Source organism: Andrographis paniculata, unplaced genomic scaffold (genome assembly GCF_009805555.1).
Source record: "Andrographis paniculata isolate CXL003 unplaced genomic scaffold, ASM980555v1 Contig61END, whole genome shotgun sequence".
In the NCBI taxonomy this organism is placed as follows: Eukaryota; Viridiplantae; Streptophyta; class Magnoliopsida; order Lamiales; family Acanthaceae; genus Andrographis; species Andrographis paniculata.
Genome location: NW_026137597.1, coordinates 1,531,190 through 1,554,273, shown reverse-complemented (window position 1 = coordinate 1,554,273; position 23,084 = coordinate 1,531,190). Strand labels below are relative to the sequence as shown.

The following is a 23,084-nucleotide window of genomic DNA, read 5'->3' as shown; positions in this document are numbered from 1 at the left end:
GCTTCTATCCATTTCATGCACTCATGAGTTCAAGCTATTCCAAATAGATGTGAAAAAAAACGTTTTTAAATGAATGGATTAAAAAGGAAGTCTTAGTTGCTCAACCAAGGGGATTTGAGAGTCCAACCCATCCTGAGTATGTCTACAAACTTTACAAGGCACTCTATGGACTCAAGCAAGCTCCAAGGGCTTGGTATGATCGCTTATCATCATTCCTTCTTGGTAATAATTATGTTCATGCTCCATCAACAAGACATTATTCATTAAACGTGTTGGAAAGGACATCTTAATTGCTCAAGTCTCTGTGGATGACATCGTCTTTGGATCCACTTTAAATGTATTGAAGTATGAATTTGTGAATCTTATGTCAACAGAATTTGAGATGTCTATGATGGGTGAGCTAAACTTCTTTTTGGGACTGCAAATTAAACAGTGCAAATATGGGATTTTTCTGTGTCAGAGTAAATATGCTCAAAACCTTGTAGAAAGGTTCGTCATGGGGAATTCAAAGGCAATTCGGACTCCTATGGGACTACATGAGAAACTATCAAAGGCTGACTCTGGAAATTCAGTTGATCAGAAATCATACAGGAGTATGATTGGAAACTTACTCTACCTCACGGCCAGTAGACCAGATATTTTCTTCAGCGTAGTGTGTGTGCCTGATTTCAGGCAAATCCCAAAGAGGTACATCTCAAGGCAGTCAAAAGAATCATTCGATATGTTAAGGTCACAACTGATTTTGGCCTTCAGTATGCAAGGGATCATCGGTGGACTTGATTGGATTTACAGATTCCGATTGGGCTGGATGTAATGATGATCAGAAAAGCACCTTAGGTGGCTTCTTTTACCTAGGAAATAATCTCATCAACTGGTTCTCAAAGAAGCAGAACAACATCGCTCTATCAACTGCATAAGCGGAATATGTTGCTGTAGCAAGTGGTTGTTCACAACTTATCTGGATGAAGCAGATGTTGAACGACTATGGATTTAGCCAAGAAAGCTTTACTCTTCATTGTGAGAACACAAGTGCAATAAACATTTCAAAAAATCCAATTCAACACAGTCGCACAAAACACATTGACATCCGATATCACTTCATTCGTGAATTGATGGAAGATGGAACATGTGATCTGCGGTATGTTTAGACATCCATGCAATAGGCTGATATCCTCACCAAAGGACTTGATGCAGATAGATTCGAGATGTTAAGGAGGAGTTTGGGTATGTGTACCCACCACTAAATGTCCTAAATCTTTCTACTCTCCATGTGCTGAACTTACTTGATAATTTTCAAAGCACAAAAGATTTCTTTAATGGAGAGAAATTTTGAAAAGTTCTTGAAAAGAAAAGGAAAATTGGGATAATTTGGAAGAAATATATGATAATCCACTTTGTGCAACCGAGATGCACTCTATCAAAATCCCAAGGGCATTTATGTCATTGGTTGTTTCTATGCATGACGTTGTCTGCTGTCCAGTCAAACTCTGCAGTAGTTTTAATTGCTTGATGACAGTATTGCATAAAAAAGAGGTGCAATCATAGAACCATTCTCCTTCCCTGCACGCAATTTTAATGCGCTTGAAAGATCATCATTTTGAGTTGAACTCAGAAATTTTGGGGATATATGAGATACATTCCATGTCTCTCATATCAGAAGTCGTTCTTTGTTCTCTCATCCTTCACGGAACAAAATGGTGAGAACTAGACAAGATGGTCTCCAAGGTGCTTATCAGGGTCGTGGAACAGGAAAGATCCGAGAAAATGGGCGAAGAAGACCCCGACACGGAGAAGTTGCCAACAATGTTGTGCCACTCCAAGTGGTGTTTCCTGAGCCCTCTGAGGTTCAAAATTCTTCATATATCATTTCTACTGATCATCCTCAGGAGGTTCCCGACATCAATTTGGTACCACAAGATTATTCCGGCATGGATGCCTCACCAATGGATGTTCAGAGTGCTGAAAAACAAGTTGTCCATGAAAATGAAGACTCATGTCTCCCTGTACCTGAGGAAGATGATGTTGTTGAAGGAGGAAACACTACTATTGAAGGTGGTGTTACTGGTAATGCTGAACCCTCAACCGAGAAAGAGAATCAAGAAGAACTCGTGGAGGAACATGCCGACAATAATCAAGGAGATGGTGATCACACCTCTGTCTAGTCAATCAGTGAAGAATCAGCCGATTAAGTCCCATTGTCTGCCTTAAGAAATTGAAAGAGAAAAAAAGGCAAAAATTCCACATAACCAGGTTCTTCGTCTGTTCCCTTAATCGACCTTAATCTTGCCTACAATGAGTTTTTCTTTACAAAGAAGAACAAGAAATTTCATGAAAATGTGATCTCTTGTTGCAAAGTAATTAGTGAAAGCAAGTTTGAGAAGTCAATCTACAAAGAATTGGAGTTTCTTGACTATCTTGAGACAAAACAACTTTCTTATTAGGCGAAATTACCCTTGCGGTATTCCCCCAAAATGGTGAAAATTCTACTCCACTTTGTCTCATGAAGTTCTTGAGGAATTGTCCAAATGGTTTCATAAAGTGTTTGTACGAGGAAAGCTGATTAACATCTCTCCAAAGGCGATAAACGAGCCGTTCAAAGTTCCATTGAACGATCGTGACAAATGCCCCAGCAGCTATATCTCGGAAACGACTGCTGATGTTGCAAGAACAATCTCTGGAGGAAAAACATCACGCTTTGGAAGAAGTGGCATGAGTCCATCCCCCATCTTTGTCAAGTACCACTGTATTTATCGTTTCTGTGCTTTTAACATCCTCCCCACGACAAACTCATCATGCTTGTCCACTTACATGAGAAAGTTAATTTACTGTATTGATAAGTATGTTGATACTGTGAACTTTGGCCTTGTCATTTAAACCAAAATGCATGAGCTCTCAGAATATTCTTAAGCGTGCCAGGCTGCTTTAACCTGCTCTCATCGCTATCCTTCTTGCTGAGAATGGGGTCATTCCTGTGGAAGATGAAGACATGGTGCAAGTTCCTTCACATGGTCCATCGTGCAATCTTTCCAATCTTCACAACGACTTCAAAGATGGGCCGGTACTTTCAGGAGAAGCTCTAGTTCACTTTCTGCAAGAAAAAATCCTGCGATTGCAACGTGAAGCTCATGAGCATAGTGAAGTTATGTTGAGTTTCAAGAAGAAATTGGGACAAATTTATCAAATGTTGTTTGGGATCACGGCGTCTGCTCCTGCTGAGGATAACACTGATAAGGGTAATACCACAACATCCAGCTCTAGCGGCGCTTGACATTGCCCTTCTTTCGTTGATGTCTCCTAAGGGGGAGAGACAGAGGAATGAGAAGAAACATAGGAAGGAGGATCCGAAGTCAAGGGGGAGTTAGGAGAAGTGGATGAAAAAGCCTAAATGATGGTAACTCTATCTCTCTCATTTTGATGGATTACAAACTCGAGGTTTGATTTTTTGGTGAACTGTTGGATTACTACCCTTGCGTATTTTACTTGAACTATTAATGCCATTTTGTCTTATGTTGCATAAATTGAGGGGGAGACCTCACTTTTGATGGATTCAATTTAGCTTATCTTGGCATGTAATAGATTGATGAATTGTTGGTTAACTTTTGGTCTGTAATAGTTACGTTTATTTGGATTTGTTGTTGCTGGTCCGTGGGGATTATTCAACATCTCATTTCTCTCGATGTGGGATACATCAACCAAAAAAACGGGAGATTATTGGTGTGAGATTTTTGTTTATTTGTATCATGAATCCGCAGACAGATCGGATGACAGATCAGCGGTCTGTAAGACTGCAGCTGCTTGCAGGACTGCAACATAGCTCAGGATCTTTCTTCAAGGTCTGATGCGTTGGACGTTGTTAACATAAGAAGAGGATTAAGATGAGACAAAGTTTGTATCTCAGACACATTGCAAAAAAAGACAAAATGAGATTTTCCCCCAAAAGTTGCATGCAAATGGAAGTCAAATTTGGAAGGAGAATAAAGTCCCTCACCTCCATTCCCAAAGAGGTACTCTTGGCTTTCACCTATTCCTATGTCATTAATGACAAGGAATTTGACATGTCATTTTGTCCCTTGCCCTGATATATCTCTTAAGGACATGTCCAAATACTTTTTGACCTTTTTTAAGTTTGTTGTGTCGATATTTGATTAGCCAAAGGGAGTCTTGTTTATACTATATATATATGCTTCCTAGGAATGTTTTATTCAAGATTTTCATCACTTACTTGAGAGAAAATCGGAGCATTTTCGTGACCATTGTGTGAGGTGAGAATAGAGAATCTTGAGAGTTCATCTTACCTTGTGAAAAGCTGAAATCCCATGTTAGATTAGATTGACTTTCACTTCAAATTGAGGGGAGGTGTTCTCATTTCTTTTAAGGGATTTTCTTGAAAGGTTAGACCATGTCTTGAGTAGAAAAATCAGGGAGGATTTTCTATTCTGTTTGGTCTGAACCTTGTCGAAGCTGCTGCAAACTTGAAGCCAAAATGATATCCTCAACAGATTTCTGTTTTTTGTTGTATCACCAAACTACCGAAGAGTTTGTTTTTAAAAAGGGAGTTCCAAGGAGAGCTGAAGGAGAAAAAGTTTACAAACCACCTACAGTTTCGTCCCACCTCAGAACACATTCAATGGAGGCTGAGACCATGCATGCTTGTCTTTGTGAAGAAAGATGCATATGTATGTGGGTGGGAAACCCATACATTAGATTGTGTTTGTTGTTGGAGTTTTGTGGAGTTTGTGTGAGGAATCTTTGTATCTTGTTTTTGCCTTTCTCATAGTCGAACGTCCCTGGGTTGGTACCCACCAGACGTAGGCCGGTTGAGGGTTGAACTAGGTCAACAAACGCTTGTGTGCTGTTTGCTTTGATGCACTCTCCACTGCACATCTTGTTGCTTGTTTGTTGTTCGAATTTCGAGCAGACGAAATCACTCTTAACTCAGCAAACCTTTTGAGTTTGCGTTCCATTCCGCTGCATCGTTCAATAGTGATCAAGATTGGAATTTAAGGTGTAGAAATACATCTTTTGGGACCGTCATGAACAAACAGACATGTGCAATACATTACATTGTCGTATTCAATTCGGCTGGGATCGATACAAAATTTTCAGAATACGATCCTAGGATTACGATAAGGCTATTAGCTAAAGAAACTCGTCGATTAAATAGTCAAATAGCCTGTTATGAATTTTCACAGAATTTCTAATTTAGTATCTCAATATCCAAATTTATGTTAAAATTTATAATTAAACTCTACATATAGTAAGAAATACAATACTGAAATCAAAATTGAAATTAGTTGACTAATCTTTTACTTTATTTTTTTCTTCCTTCTTCTCCTCTCTACGTGTGTTCTTCCTTCTGCTTGAAGTAATGGCTATGTTTGTTGTTTGGTAAGTAATATCTCTCTGTTATACACGTATATTATTTATACGTAATTATGTGGATGTGGCTAAATTAAACATGTACTTTAGTTTTATTTTATGTGCGTATGGCTAATTTTCAACCATGAAATTGGGTGGTGGAAATGCCTATATATACCGTATGTATTACAGTGAAATAAAAGAGAAGATATCTCACCCAATTGTCTCTCTCGCCTATATGTTCTCTCTCCACATTCATACACGTAAATATATATATACTTATATAAGCATTAACTCATCATCATCATAAAATACATAATATACATATATACACGTCTATATATATATTACATATTATATTTGTATATATTTATTATAATATCATATACAATATATAAAATAGTGGTTGGCGATAGAAATAATTAATATTTCTATTGGCTATCCCTATACTAATATCACAACACGTTATCAGCACGATTGTGTATTTTAATTTTCGCAAGGTAATATTTTATATTTTATTTGTTTATTATGTTTAACCTTGCCAAATAAGAATTTCTCCCTCTCTTCGTTTCTGGCCAAAATTATATGGCATGGGCTTGCGATGTTAAAATGCATATCGCATCAATGGGCTGGGAAAATACCATTGTCTGTGATAAAAACTTCCCGAGCCAAGATCGTGCAAGGGCCATGATCTTTTTGTGCCATCACATCGCTGAGGTACTGAAAATGCAGTACGTCATGCTGAAATCCCCACTTGAATTGTGGGAGAGATTGAAAGAAAGATATGATCACTTGAGGCTGACATTGTTGCCAAGGGTACGAAGCGAATGGCAAAGCCTACGGCTTCAGGACTTTAAAACAGTCCAAGAATATAATTCCGCAATGTTTAAAATAACATCACAGTTGCGCCACTGTGGCGAAAATATATCTAAATTTGATATGATTGAGAGAACTTTCTCCATTTTTCATGCCTCTAACATGGTTTTGCAGCAGTAGTATCGCGAAAGAGGCTTCCATAAATATTCTGAGCTGATCACTTGTCTTTTACTGACTGAACAAAATAACGAATTTCTGTTGAAAAATCATGAATCTCGGCCGAGAAATGCAAATCCATTTCCAGAGACAAATGCAATACAACCGGCAAATCCGGTGCGTGGCCGTGGGCAGGTCAGAAATCAACGAATTGATCGCGATCAAAATCAGAATGACGAACGGGGCCGGACAAACGCATACAATCACAATAATTATCAGAATAGGCCCCGATATGTGCCAAATCGGCGTTATAATGACAGAAGGCCGTACAGACCTCAACAGAGGTTTAGCACCGGGAGAAATATAGACAATGACGAGGAGTGCACCCGGTGTGGAATTAAAGGCCACTGGGCCCATGTTTGTCGCACAGCCAGTCACTTGGTTGAACTGTATCGGGCCTCAAAAGAAAGGCAGGGACGAGTTGCTGCCGAAACAAATTAGGCTGCCCACGATGACACATTTGACGATGTGATGAATCAAAATATCACGCACCTGGATGCCGATGATCTGCTTGACATAGCTGATGATGTTAAATGATAAAATATTGTTGCAAAGATATCACGCACCTGGATGCCCCCTTTATGTATTACCCCTATAATATAAGTCTATTTTAATTATGTTACTAATACATGTCTTTTATTATTTTGACCTTCTTGCAAAGATATGGATGCCAAATATTTTGGAGCCAATGACAACATCTGCCTTATCGACAGTGCTATGACTCACAACATTTTGAAAGACAAATGTTATTTCTCCCACTTGAATATGGGAAAGCCATTATTGTTACTATCAGTGGTGCATAAAAAATGATTGAAGGCTCAGGAAAAGCTACTGTATTTTTTCCAAAAGGGACAAAAATGGCAATTGAAAATGCCTTGTTCTTGAGCAAAGCTCAAATGAATTTACTGAGCTTCAGTGATATTCGAAAAAATGGGTATCACATTGAAATATTAAATGAGGCAGAAAATGAGTATATCTTGATTACTCAGATTGTGAATGGCAACAGAATTGTGAAAGAAAAATTGTCATCATTTTCTTCCGGCTTATATTACTAAAAAATCAGTGCCATTGAAACATATCACCTAGTAGATCAAATGGCTAGTAGAGAATTCAAAACGTGGCACGATCAACTTGGGCATCCTAGCAATTTAATGCTGAGGCGAATTGTTGAAAATTCAAATGGCCACTCATTGAAAAACAAAAATATTTTGAGTCCGATTGAATTTGTTTCTGCTGCCTATTTCCAAGGGAAGTTAATAATCAGGCCATCTCTAACAAATGTTGGATTTGAATCCCCAACTTTTCGGGAAAGAATTCAGGGTGATATTTGTGGACCAATATATCCTCCGTATGGACCCTTCAAGTACTTTATGGTGCTAATCGATGCGTCAACGCGATGGTCACACGTGTTCCTGTTATCTACTCGCAATCTAGCTTTTGCTAGACTACTTGTACAAATAATTAAATTGCAAGCACAATTTCCAAATCACCCGATAAAGAAAATACATTTAGATAATGCTGGAGAGTATTCATCACATACATTTGATGTTTACTGCATGTCAATTGGGATTATTTTGGAACATCCTGTTCCCCATGTACATACACAAAAATGGTCTAGCTGAATCCCTTATCAAAAGATTGCAATTAATTGCTAGACCATTATTGATGAGGTCTAAACTTCCTGTATCATGTTGAGGACATGCTATATTACATGCAGCAGCCCTCGTGAAAATAAGGCTGACAAGTTATCATTGTTATTCCCCTACTCAATTGGTATTTGAAAAATACCAAATATATCTCACCTGCAAATTTTTGGGTGTGCTGTTTATGTGCCAATTGCACCACCTCAACGCATGAAAATTGGACCTCAAAGAAGGTTTGGTATATAAGTCGGGTATGAATCACCCTCGATTGCAAAATATCTTGAACCAACAATGGGTGATTTATTTACTTCAAGGTTTGCAAACTGTCATTTTGATGAATCTCATTTTCCGACATTAGGGGGAGACAGTAATCAACTGAAAAAAAATTCGAGGAAATACCACTTGAATTTGATCATCGTACAAAACATAGTGAACTTGAAGTTCAAAGAATTGTGCATTTGTAGACAATTGCAAATCAATTGCCTGATGCTTTTAATGATGCTTCCAGAGTAACGAAATCATACATTGCAGCAACAAATACACCAGCTAAAATAAATATCCCAAAAGGGAAGGTGCCGAGCGCTAATGAGCATATTGCATGCGTAAAACGTGGCAGGCCGTTGGGTTCCAAAGATAAGAATCCACGAAAGAAGAAAATTGTAAATACTGGTGAAGAGATAAAAAATGATCAGATACCTAAAAAGGTCAGTACAACCCCTGAAGAGATTGAAACTAAAAAATTCTGATGAAAGTGATAATGAAGTTATCGAAACTTCCATTAACCATACCACCAGTGGAAAATATTGGAACATAAAGAAAATAAATATTGATAATGCATTTGCATATTCTGTAGCACTCGATATAATGAAAGATGACGAGGATTATGAACTAAAATCAGTTGATGAATGTCGGCAAAGAGATGATTGGGCAAAATGGAAAGACGCAATTAAATATGAATTGGACTCTTTGAATAAATGACAAGTATTCGGCCTTATAGTCCAAACACCTGTAAATGTAAAACCTGTTGGTTACAAATGGGTGTTTGTGAGAAAAAAAATAAAATTAATGATATCACAAGATATAAAGCAAGACTTGTAGTCCAGGGTTTTTCTCAGAGACCGGACATTGATTTTGACGAAACATATTCGTCGGTCATGGATGGAATAACATTCAGGTATCTAGTGAGCTTGACAGTACACAATAATCTTGATATGCGATTAATGGATGTAGTTACTGCCTATCTTTATGGCTCCTTAGACAATGACGTCTACATGAAAATCTCAAAAGGGATTACCATACCTGAATCATTCAAATAAAAGCCAAAAGAATCATATTCCATCAAATTACAAAAATCTTTGTATGGGCTCAAGCAATCGGGCCGAATGTGGTACAATTGTCTTAGCGAAAGCTTAACAAAAGAAGGTTGCATAAATGGGTCAGGATTCGTAATTATCGTTGTATATGTCATGATCTCAATTCAATTGGAACTCCTGATGAAATCCAGAAAGCTGTTGAATATCTGAAAAAAGGAGTTTGAGATCAAAGATTTTGGAAAAACCAAATTTTGCCTTGGTTTGCAAATTGAGCACTTGGAAAGTGGAATATTTATCCACCAATCAAATTATACCAAAAGGGTACTGAAATAATTTATGAAGGATAAGTCACATCTGCTAAGTAACCTAATGATCGTCGGGGCACTCGATACAATAAAGGATCCCTTTAGACCAAAAGAGGAAAATGAAGAAACACTTGGCCCAGAAGTGCCATATATAAGTGCTATAGGCACATTGATGTATCTTGCTAACAACACCCGACCTGATATATCATTTTCTGTAAACTTATTGGCAAGATTCAGCTCATCGCCTACTCGACGACATTTGAATGGGATTAAGCACATTTTTTGCTATCTCCAAGGAACAATTGATCTCGGGTTATTTTACTCAAAAGATTCTTGACATGAGTTGATTGGTTTTTCCGATGTAGGATATTTATCTGATCCCCATAAAGCCAAGTCTCAAACTGGCTACATATTCATTTGTGGCGAAACCGTGATCTTTTGGAGATCGATGAAACAAGCATTAACTGTCACTTCTTCAAATCATACTGGAATATTGATCAGGCAAGTGAAGTAGGAAACAAGGGAATAATAAAAATTAGATGCAATTATTATTCTTACCACAAAATTAACAGTAAATTTAGTAAAAGCATCTCTTAACTCAATGAGATACAAAGGAAGTTGAACTCTTTAAAAATCCAACACATAGAATAGTATTGAGTTCTATAGAAACCAATAGAGGATATATAGAGTATTATACAAGTACTTTATGTGCTGCAATGCTTTTCGGAAGAGCCAGCCTTTCAAAATTAAAATTGAGACACGATATTAACATTTTAGTGAGATAAGGTACTATCGGCAAACCTTTGAAAGTTGAACTGTCTCTGGGAGCAAAAGTGGCACCGTTGAAGTTGCTACCTGAATGATTGGATTGAAACAAACTTGGTTAATTGTAAATAGCTACAGAAGCAGTTGGCATTGGAGCTTCTGACCTGTGGCTCAAGATGTTTCCTTGAGACTTCTTCCTTCACTACACTTTTGCTATTATTATTCTATGTATTGTTAAGAAAAGGAAAAAGATCTTAGATATAACAAGGACAACAAGTTCCAAGAACCCAAAGGTCAATAGTTCTATTATCATTTCAGGACGGTTGCAGAAGTATTAGGACCCAGATACAAGGTCTTTACCTCCATCTATACTAGTATTTATAGCCTTCTTGATAGATGTTTTCTTATCCCCTTCTTCCATATTTTTCATTGAAGATTTAATATTGGAGGTGCCTTTTGTTGGAGATTCTCTAGCATCGTCAAGGATAACATCACCAATTTCATTACCATGCTCTGTTGCAAACTCTTCTTCATTTGCTGATAAGTCATCTTTGCGACTTCATCCACTGTAACAGGTTTTCTATCTGGACCAGATTCAGAATCTGAGGACAATGACCAAATGGTATGATTCTGTCCCCGTGGAAAAGAACATATGCATAGGCATAATTTGCGTGCATAAATAAATTAATGGATTGAATTCACAACTCATGAAGATGACAAGATAACAATGGAACCTATTTGAAATTATTTGGGTGAACAAATGAGATTAAAGTAACTATTTTTCAAAGCATGTTGCGAGCCACTAGCTTCAATTAATCCAGTTGTGAATGTGTTTGTGTCTGTGAAAAGAGGATGCTACTTACATAAGACTTGTCATGCTTCTCAGGTTTATTTTTTTGTCCAGTGTTTTTCCGTTTAGCCATCTTTCCTCTGTGTTACTCTTGAACAGATTAAATTCAAACACATTGTTATGTTTTCTAGTTTTATGAATAATGTGACAATTAGATTGCGTATCAAGAAAGTGGTATGCTTATAAAGTATAAAACAACACCTTCCTTGCTCTTTTCTTCATTCTTCCTCTTCCTCACTGGTATGGAGACTTTCCTTTGTCGCTCTTGCTATCTGTATGTCCTCTTCCATTATTGGCATCATTACTATCAGAGATGTTTGTGGCTCCTTTTTTAAACAATTTTCTAAGATTGAGGCCATCTTCATCATCACTTCCGAGTTCCAGCCGCTGTGCCTCACGAAGCACCCCACCGCAGCGGGCGACAGCACATCTAGCTGATTGCACCACGGCACGATCAGACCGACGTCTCCTCTCTGTAATTCCGGGGAAGCTTCGATTCCTCTGACGCCCTTATAACCCACAGAAATCTCACCGGAATTTGCTTCAGTGCGGCGGCGATTTCTCCGATCTGCTCCGATTCCGGCCGCGCGACGTTGTCATTTTTGTTCAGACAGACACTCGTAAGGTAATTATTTTTATTTTTGCAATTAAATTAAATTAATTAACTAATTAATTAATTAATCTTGAAATTTAAAATTAATTAATACAACACGTGTGTATATCACACAAATACAAATTTTTCCTTTTTAAAAATATTTCCTTCTTTAAAATATTTCCTTCATGAATACGTTAGTTAATTGCCTTTGGAAGAAAGATCATTCTTCTTCTTCTCTGTTCCGGTCCCAGTTCCAGTTCCATCTAGTTCCAGTGCCCTCTCCGCTCCTGCCCCTCACCCAGCCCCATCAGTCAAGTCACTCATGTTTCCCATCAGACACATGGACGCCCGCTCCATCGAAGATGATGACTCGGTTTTCATCTGGTGGATGAATCAACATCTCCACAACTACCAAGAAGATCGACGTTGATAATAGGATTTCCCTTCCCTTCCCTTCTACCACCGAATCGAATTGCGGATAATATTCATTCTCAAGCAGGTATCCAATTCTCCCTAATTTTAGGGGTAATATTTATTCTTTATGCACAAGGAATTTGTTGAAATTGTTCATGATATACGCAGGCCCCCACCGTCGCACCGCACCTCTCCCCTTAAAAGAAAGGAAAGCAAGCCCCGTGCGGTGCATTTCCTTGAAAGAAAGGAAAGCCCTTGGTGCAGATCGCTGCGAATCGAACCGAACCGGGCAAGGTAATTTTTTTCTTTTTTGCAATTAAATTAATTAATTTTAAATTTCAAATCTTAAATTAATTAATTTAACGAATATAAAATCTTACGTTAACTGCCGTTGGTTGGAAGAAAGAAAGATCGTTCATTCTTTTTTCTTTCTTGGTGTTTGTCTTCTTCCCTGCAGACCGTCCAGTTCCAGTTCCACCAGTTCCCTTCACTTCTGCCCCTCGCCCAGCCCACAAGTCACTCATGTTTCCCATCAGACACATGGACGCCCTCTCCATCTTGCGATCAATCATTCAATCAGAAAAGAGTACTGGTTCATGTAAGAAATAATCGCAGCTTCATCCACCAGCAATATGAACAGCTAAAGACGTTTTTCTTATTTATTTGTTTGTAATTATCAGGTAATTATAAAGTAACTTGGGATATTCATTGATCTTATCTTACATTCTTGGCTAGTGTTTTGCATTTCAAACAACTTATGGCAAAACATATTGTTAGGTATCCTGATGTTGTCTTTGATGTTTCCAGAAAAGAGCATTGGTCCTGTGAAACCAATCCTATGTTTTGCGTGAGGCATTTCAAATCAAGATCCTTGATACTGTGATAGTCTATCAACATCTCACCTAAGAATTAAAAACTGAGTCAGTCATCTTAGTATAAATAAATCTATTGTAAGTTGCTCGAAACCAATCCTATGTTTCAAATTTAATTCTCTAGTTTCAATTATTTATATACGTAAATTAATTTTAAATCATTTCAGATTTATTATGGAGGCAAGGAGGATTGTTCGAGGTAAACCGAATGCAGTTGCTAGACCGCACCAAAAAAGGGTGAATTTTGCTACTTTTCTTTTTACTTTAATTGCATCTTAGAATTGCATTCATTTTCAAACTTTCTTGCATTTAGCTTTAGCATACATTTACGTCCCGGGACATCCATGCATTGATTATCCACTTAACTCTCATACTGACTCCCAAAAACGTACTAACTATCTCTTCTTTGTATTATCCGTAGGTAAGCCAACGTGGAGACTCGAGGACCGACAGAGATCCACTCGATGACGAAGGTAAGTTATTTAAATCTAATTTATACTTTCGAATGTTTATTTACTTATATTAATTTTGAATCGTTTCAGATCTATTCGGGGCCAAAGACGATTACGAATGGAGTTGCTAGACCGCACCAAAGAAATGGAGAATTTCGCTACTTTTGCTTTCACTTTTATTGCATTTTTAAAATGCATTCATTTTCAACATTTCTTGCATTTAGCTTTAGCATAAATTTAAGTCCCGGGACATCCATGCATTGATTATCAACTTAAATCTCATACTGACTCCCAAACGCGTACTATCTATCTCTTTCTTGTATTATCTGTAGGTAAGCCAACGTGGAGACTCGAGGACCGACAGAGATCCACTCGATGATGAAGATAAGTTATTTAAATCTAATTTATACTTTCAAATGTTTATTTACTTATATTAATTTTGAATCCTTTCAAATCTATTCCGGGGCAAAGAGGATTACTAATGGAGTTTCTAGACCGCACCAAAGAAAGAGAGAATTTATCTACTTTTCCTTTTACTTTTATTGCATCTTAGAATTGCATTCATTTTCAAGCTTTCTTGCATTTAGCTTTTGCATAAATTTACGTCCCAGGACATCCATGCATTGATTATCAAATTAACTCTCATAATGATTTCCAAACGCGTACTAACTATTTCATTTTGTATTATCTGTAAGTAAGCTAACGTGGTGACTCGAGGACCCACAGAGATCCACTCGATGATGAAGGTAAGTTATTTAAATCTAATTTATACTTTTGAATTTTTATTTACTTATATTAATTTTGAATCCTTTCAGATCTATTCAGGGGCAAAGTGGATTACGAATGGAGTTGCTAGACCACACCAAAGAAAAGGAGAATTTCGGTACTTTTCCTTTTACTTTTATTACATCTTAGAATTGCATTCATTTTCAAGCTTTCTTGCATTTAGCTTTAGCATAAATTTACGTCCCGGGACATCCATGCATTGATTATCAACTTAACTCTCATACTGACTCCCAAACGCGTATTATCTCTTTTTTGTATTATCTGTAGGTAAGCCAAAGTGGAGACTCGAGGACCGACAGAGATCCACTTGATGACAAAGGTAAGTTATTTAAATCTAATTTATACTTTTCAATGTTTTTTTACTTATATTAATTTTGAATCCTTTCATATTTATTCGGGGGCAAAAAGGATTACGAATAGAGTTGCTAGACCGCACCAAAGAAAGGTAGAATATTTCGCTACTTTTCTTTTTACTTTTATTGCATCTTAGAATTGCATTAATTTCAAACTTTCTTGTATTTAGCTTTAGCATACATTTACGTCCCGGGACATCCATGCATTGATTATTAACTTAACTCTCATACTGACTCCCAAAAGCGTACTAACTATCTCTTTTTTGTATTATCCGTAGGGAAGCCAACGTGGAGACTCGAGGACCGACAGAGATCCACTCGATGACGAAGGTAAATTATTTAAATCTAATTTATACTTTCGAATGTTTGTTTACTTATATTAATTTTGAATCCTTTCATATCTATTCGGGGGCAAAGAGGATTACGAATGGAGTTGCTAGACCGCACCAAAGAAAGGTAGAATATTTCGCTACTTTTCTTTTTACTTTTATTGCATCTTAAAATTGCATTAATTTTCAAACTTTCTTGCATTTAGCTTTAGCATACATTTACGTCCCGGGACATCCATGCATTGATTATCAACTTAACTCTCATACTGACTCCCAAAAGCGTACTAACTATCTCTTTTTTGTATTATCCGTAGGGAAGCCAACGTGGAGACTCGAGGACCGAAAGAGATCCACTCGATGACGAAGGTAAGTTATTTAAATCTAATTTATACTTTCGAATTTTTATTTACTTATATTAATTTTGAATCCTTTCAGATCTATTCGGGGGCAAAGAGGATTACGAATGGAAATGCTAGACCGCACCAAAGAAAGGGAGAATGTCGCTACTTTTGCTTTTACTTTTATTGTATCTTAGAATTGCATTCATTTTCAAGCTTTCCTGCATTTAGCTTTAGCATAAATATAAGTCCCGGGACATCCATATATTGATTATCAACTTAACTCTCATAATGATTCCCAAACGCGTACTAACTATCTCATTTTTTTTATTATCTGTAGGTAAGCTAACGTGGTGACTCGAGGACCCACAGAGATCCACTCTATGACGAAGGCAAGTTATTTAAATCTAATTTATACCTTCGATTGTTTATTTACTTATATTAATTTTGAATCCTTTCAGATCTATTCGGGGGCAAAGAGTATTACGAATGGAGTTGCTAGACCACACCAAAGAAAGGGAGAATTTCGCTACTTTTCCTTTTACTTTTATTGCATCTTAGAATTGCATTCATTTTCAAGCTTTCTTGCATTTAGCTTTAGCATAAATTTAAGTCCCGGGACATCCATGCATTGATTATCAACTTAACTCTCATACTGACTCCCAAACGCGTACTATCTATCTCTTTTTTGTATTATTTGTAGGTAAGCCAACATGGAGACTCGAGGACCGACAGAGATCCACTCGATGACGAAGATAAGTTATTTATATCTATTTTATACTTTCGAATGTTTATTTACTTGTATTAATTTTGAATTTTTTCAAATCTATTCCGGGGCAAAGAGGATTAGTAATGGAGTTGCTAGACCGCACCAAATAAAGGGAGAATTTAGCTACTTTTCCTTTTACTTTTATTGCATCTTAGAATTGCATTCATTTTCAAGGTTTTTGCATTTAGCTTTAGCATAAATTTACGTCCTGGGACATCCATGCATTGATTATCAACTTAACTCTCATACTTACTCCCAAATGCGTAGTATCTCTTTTTTATATTATCTTTAGGTAAGCCAACGTGGAGACTCGAGGACCGACAGAGATCCACTCGATGACGATGGTAAGTTATTTAAATCTAATTTATACTTTCGAATGGCAATACATGAGCCTAGTCGAGAATATGTTTGGTTGAGATCAATGACTCAACATATTCTGAAAAATTATGGGTTAATACCCGACGATAGAATTCCCCCAACTACATTGTATGAAGATAATACAGCTTGTATAGCGCAATTAAAAGGGGGTTACATCAAAATAGATAGAACAAAACATATTTCACAAAAATTCTTTTTGACTCATTATTTACAGCAAACTGGTGAAATCAATGTGCAACAAATTCGATCAGATAATAATTTAGCGGATGTATTAACCAAGACATTACCGACTGCTATATTTGAAAAATTAGTAAAGAAAATTGGAATGCGTCGGTTCAGAGATCTCAAATAATGCTCAGATTAGGTGGAGCAAATAAATACAAGAATGTTGTACTATTTTTCTTTCACTAATTTTTTTTTCCCACAGGGTTTTTTTCCAGTAAGGTTTTAACGAGACACATTTTCTGTGTAATAGCATCCAAGGGGGAGTGTTATACACGTATATGCTTTATACGTAATTATGTGGATGCAGCTAAATTAAACATGTATTTAGTTTTATTTTATGTGCGTATGACTAATTTTCAACCATGAAATTGGATGGTGAAAATGTCTATATATACCATATATATTACAATGAAATAAAAGAGAAGATATCTCACTCAATTGTCTCTCTCTCGCTATATGTTCTCTCTCCACATTCATACAAGTAAATATATATATATATACATACCTATATAAGCATTAACTCATCATCATCATAAATACATAATATACATATATACACGTCCATATATATTACATATTATATTTATTATAATATCATATACAATATATAAAATAATGATTAGCGGTAGAAATAATTAATATTTCTATTAGCTATCCCTGTACTAATATTACAACACTCTCTATGTATAATATATTATTATTATATTTATTATTATTATTATTATTATCACCGTCGCCCGCCATCTATTTTATTATTATTGTATTATTATATATATTATATTTATAGTATTTTTATTGATATTTATTTGTTTAACAATCTCGTCAATTATAATCAATATACAAATAGAAATAAAAATTTAATTTAAAATATTAATTTTTTATTCTAAAATAATATAAAAATATTTATTTACTATCATTATATTATTTTATACACTTCAAATTACATAATCTCAAACTCAAAGAACACGCAGTGGTAGTGTTAGCTATCCTTGCATCTAATTTGCCATCAAACGACGAAATAATTCAGCTCCCAACAGGGGACCTACTGCAGTGGATCGCTGGCGGACAGAAAGCTACTACAAAGCACCGCCGGAGAAGTGCAAGCTTCACAGTAGCGAAAGACGGTGAGCGAAGCAATCGCCGCTGTGCCGAAAAAGAGAACTTAGCGGTACGTAATTCATGTCAAAAAGGAGACATACAATAAGCAAGCGGAGATTGCGAAGAAGAAGAAGAATTCTTTTATCATCAGCGATGGCGTGGAATCGACAGTCACTACCGGCGACCTCAACGTCGCCGACGAATCCACAATTTCCCGATCGGCCACTCTCTGTAATCAATCATTCAATTACCAATTAAATCCAATAATTCTCAAATTCTCTTCATCAAATGTGCTGGGCAGATGCCGTCGGGAAACGATTCATACTGCAAGACATAACCGGACTAAATTTTTAAACACATGCGTGTAGGTGTGTGTTTGGTGATATGATACTGCCTACGTAGACACGGCCATATTTAGCAAAAATACGAGTAATGTTCGGTCCAAATAAGATGTTATATCAAATCCGTTATATTCCCGCCAATGTTTATTTTTTGTTACTTTTCAAGAATGGTACAAAAAGTAACTTAAATTATTTATATTGGTATAAAATTACTGAATTTTTATATTGAAATTAAAATTAATTTTTATTTTGTTTCAACAAAACCATTTTTGATTTTTTTTTTCCTTTAATTATTATTTAAGATGTATTGATAATGCAATATTATTACGTAATATATAAAATATAAATATAATAGTAATACAATATCTAATATATAAGAGTTTGTATATGTATATGGTTTATCTTAGAGAGAGAGAGACACGTAAAGAATAAAGAAAGAGAGAGATGAGGGAGTAGGAGGAATTAATGGATAGAATTATGGCGTCAACTACAATAATAAATTTAAAATTCAGCATTGTGCTAAAAATCATACAATATTATTAGATACAATATATTTTATATATCAATATAATACAAATACAACACATTAATTAATAACACATGTTATAATCTCATACAACACGAACAACAATTTATTTTAGAACATGACATGCTCTTATACAACACACATGTAATTATGAACAAATATCATATATTTTTATTACACACAATATGCTGTCTGTAATAAAAACATGTATTGTTTGTATATATTATGGGTGCTGATTTGAAAATATGTTATGTATAATAAAAACATGTGTTGTTTTCAATCAACGCCGTAATCATTCCCAAATATATTCATTTCATTTCCAATAAGCCTATTCATAAGCAAATATCTTTGTGCATAATAATCCTTTTCTATACATGACATGAAATATTAATGACATCCAACTTATTGATTTTAATCTTATTAGTGTTAGGGCATTTAAAAATGCATATCCTCAAGCAGATATATAAAATTTAGCTTTAATTAACATAGATCTAACAACTAATTGCAATCTTTTTATAATAGAATCAACTAGAACATTTTTAATATGTACATATAGTACATGATGCTTAATATCAATCCCAATAGATATACAATAATCATCAAATTTCATAAATGAATATTCACAATATTATCAAGACAAAATTTATTTATTGGGTGATCTGGAAATTGTGTTCATAATCTGATTATTTGAGCAAGCAACCTCGCAAATGCTAAATTACAAGTGAATAATAAACATAAATGTGACCATCGAATGGATGCACAATAAGCACTATTAAATATCTGAATGGTCCGCATGATGGATCTACTGACCAAATATATCACTATGATTTCGTTCTAAAAATATAGGAGATTCGATTCTCACTTTTTCTGGTATGGTCTAGGTATTGACTTCCTTCTGAGCAAGAAACACATTTTAGCTCATTTGTAGTAAATACTTTTTGATTTTTCAAAGTATGACTATGGTATTTTTAATAATTCATCTCATCATAATATTACCGGGATGCCAAAGTCAGTCATGCTAAATCATATTATCTGTAGACTTTTGGTCTATCAGATATGTTTCAATTGTATTCAACTTTATGTAATATAACCTAGAAGATAATAAAGACAAATTTTGTAACATATATTTACGTAATCAATAAATTTTGTAATTAACAGAAAATTATTATTTACCTTATTCAATATGATATCCATTTCTGTGAATGTCACTAAAACTTAATATATTTTTTTTAGATTTGCTAAAATAAATGCATTTGATATGTCAAATTTTACTTATTCGGGAAGAAATATTATTACTCTTCCGGAGTCTATAATCAAATTTGCACTACCACATATGGTATTAACATTAATTGTTTTCCTTTAGGTTGGTGAAGTATGTCTTATATTGCAAGATGGTGTGTCGATGCACTATCAATGAGACATTATTAATTATAACACATTCAGAATTCATATTTCTTTCTGTTGGAAGAAATATCAAAAAATAAATGTATCAGTATTCTTAACAAAACTCTTAGCTGTTATATTATTACAAAACATGAGAGTAAAAATAATTATATACAAGAGGTTCCAAATATATATTTATTATCACATTGCATATTCAGTGTATTTAATATATATCATCAGGGGTTTTCAAAATGTACACTTTCAGAGTACTCAAAATATAATTCATCAAGTTTTTAAAAATATACATCATTGGGATTCTCAAAATATGAACCATCGGGGTTATCGAAACATGAACCTTCAGAATTCTCAAATTATGAACCTTTAGGATACACATTTAAATATGTGTCAATAGTAAATTATTACCACCACTAACATTATTTTTAGATAAATTTATTTACAGAACATTGACATCTTTGGATGCCTTTTCTTTACAATAGCTAGTGGGAGAATTCAAATATTTTTAAAAAATAATTATATAAATACCTTGAAAATTTTGGCAGAGCTTCTGCAATGCTATGATATCTTCTTATTGTATCTAAGTAGAACTTTGGGATGGAAAATTTTTTAAACACAAATTTTGCAACCTTTTTTACTAACTTAAAAATACACACAAAAAAAAATGTTATCTTTATATTAGCACATTCTCAAAAAACATATTGTGTTGATATCTATGCACGGATTTACAATATGACTTATACGCATCATCGGAGCTCGAAAAAGATGCATTGATCCAATAGTCATCACCTGAAGAATCAAATGATATACGACGTTATAAATTATGATGTTTATAATAATATACTATGATTTACAGAATATAGTATTATGTTGTCGCTCCAGCGCGAATATTGAGTAACTAAATTATCTAATTTGTTTTTTTACGCAATTTATTACTTGATATATATTCTATATGTTTTTTAGGTGTTAAGATAATGAAAAAAAAATGGATATGATTTAATTTGGAGACCGTTTCAACTTTTTATAATTTTAGTATGTTAACTTTAATTTAATAAAAAATTATTATAATTCAACACTTTTAAATTTGGATAAGGAATGACGCCCTTACCTTATATGTTTCAAATATGATTTCACAAAATAATTGATTATTTCGATAATTATGATAAATCTAATGTATCATATTGTATTATTGGAAGCCAACAATTTTTCAACTGTTTCGCCTATTGATTCAATAATTTTGTGTGTGACTATTAATATGTTGAATGACTAATATGATCATGATACATATATCCTTCGAATATTATGTCCAGAAGATAAAGATATGATATAATAAAAAAATTTCAGTACATTACTTTGCGATAGATGAAAAAAAAAAAGAAAATTTACAGCATTATGCACTTTCTAGAACATTTTCTTCGTATGGCATACTGGAACTAACGGGAATGCACAACATTTTGCTTCACCTAGTTCGACTCTCTGACTTCTTCATTATACTTTTTCTTTGATCAACGTCGGCGAAGAACGTAGATTTTTTTTTTTTTTGTGAACTAACTCATATTATGGATACAACCAGTATCTCTTCATATTTGTATTTCCTTGATTTATTTTTAAAATAAATTATTGTTTTATTTATTATATCAATCAAATTACATATATCTCTGTCTGCAATATCATCCATTAATCAATAATTTTATCAAACGAATGTGATTTTTTCAAAATAATCTTAAATATTGGATTCATGAGCATACCCGGACTGCTTTTCTATACATGACATAAAATAGTAATGACAACTACTAATTTAAACAATACCTATCATAAAATATATTATATTTTAGATTTAATATGCCATTTTTAGATTTTCAATATTATCGTATCATATAATTTATATTTAAAAATAATATATTTAATATTTATTCTTTGCATATAAATTATATATTAGTTTTTTATATTGCATTTAAAAGTTAATAATAATATCTAAATTTAAATTAATGAATTTTAGGTTATGTTTTGTTTTTAGGTTTTTAATATAGGAACGCATAGGGTTTATATGGGTAGGGATCCTGTCTTGAAAAAGAAGGTTCAACACCTTGCTCATTGAATAATAGTCATTGGATTAAAAAAATTTAGTCTGAGGTCGGTATTAAGTTAGGGGTATGATTGTAATTTAATCAACAAGCTTTTTATAACCGTTTTATTATCTCAGCACTTCAATTTCATTGCATCAAATAGAGGAGTTTACACAATTTATCTCTTGAACTTTGACGCAGCAAACAAAGGAGTTTATTGAAGAAATCAATTTGACCTAATTTCAATTCGATCGTTTGACAATCAATGTAGACATTGGACGAATTGAAGTTCCAAATATTTTACTTCATTCACCAATACCAGACGACGAAGTTGGAAACGCCCAATCACGCAAGTAAAATTTGGACAATATATTAATTCGAGTTACTAAATTTGATATATGAAATTGTGTAATATGCTTATTTTCATAACTTTTTAAGATTTAGAGAGCCCAAACTATTAGAATCTGGTTTGCATCTATTAAGAATTTGAATGATATGTATTAGCATTTTTTTTTTCAAATTACTATTAACAAAAATAAATTAACATTTTGGTCAAATAAGTTTAGCATTTATGTATGCATTGAGGAACATTTCATATTATATTATACAGTGTAATACACAATTCAGCATTTTCTATGTTGTGGATATCATTTTAATATTCAATAGACAATATATTGTTAAACGTTTTTCAACATCTAATATATACAAGATCTATTGATTGACATGCAATGAAATTTATAAAACCAGATGATGCATACAACTTCTATTATATGTATGTGCATAATAGAGGATTTGTAATTAGGATTAAGATGCAGAAAAAATTCAAAAAAGACCCATATCAAATACAATACATTAAATATTTTTGCAACAAACCGGGT

General features: G+C 34.3%; 1 long non-coding RNA gene across 7 annotated transcripts; it reads left to right on the top strand.

Moving 5' to 3' along the window:
- Positions 1–11,739: 11,739 nt before the first annotated feature.
- On the top strand, positions 11,740–17,208 carry LOC127260361 (uncharacterized). Of its 7 annotated transcripts, none has more exons than XR_007840726.1 (16): positions 11,743–11,891; positions 12,113–12,360; positions 12,444–12,569; positions 12,733–12,955; positions 13,083–13,225; positions 13,315–13,384; positions 13,569–13,620; positions 13,690–14,345; positions 14,415–14,482; positions 14,653–14,704; positions 14,794–14,830; positions 15,017–15,068; positions 15,156–15,194; positions 15,382–15,433; positions 15,503–15,566; positions 15,746–15,797. It is a non-coding gene; the product is annotated as an uncharacterized LOC127260361 (long non-coding RNA). The 7 variants fall into 7 exon arrangements; XR_007840725.1 differs by lacking the exons at positions 15,503–15,566; positions 15,746–15,797 and adding exons at positions 15,867–16,518; positions 16,980–17,208 and having other exon boundaries at positions 11,758–11,891; XR_007840721.1 differs by lacking the exons at positions 15,503–15,566; positions 15,746–15,797 and adding an exon at positions 15,867–17,208 and having other exon boundaries at positions 11,740–11,891.
- The last annotated feature ends 5,876 nt before the right edge of the window (positions 17,209–23,084 follow it).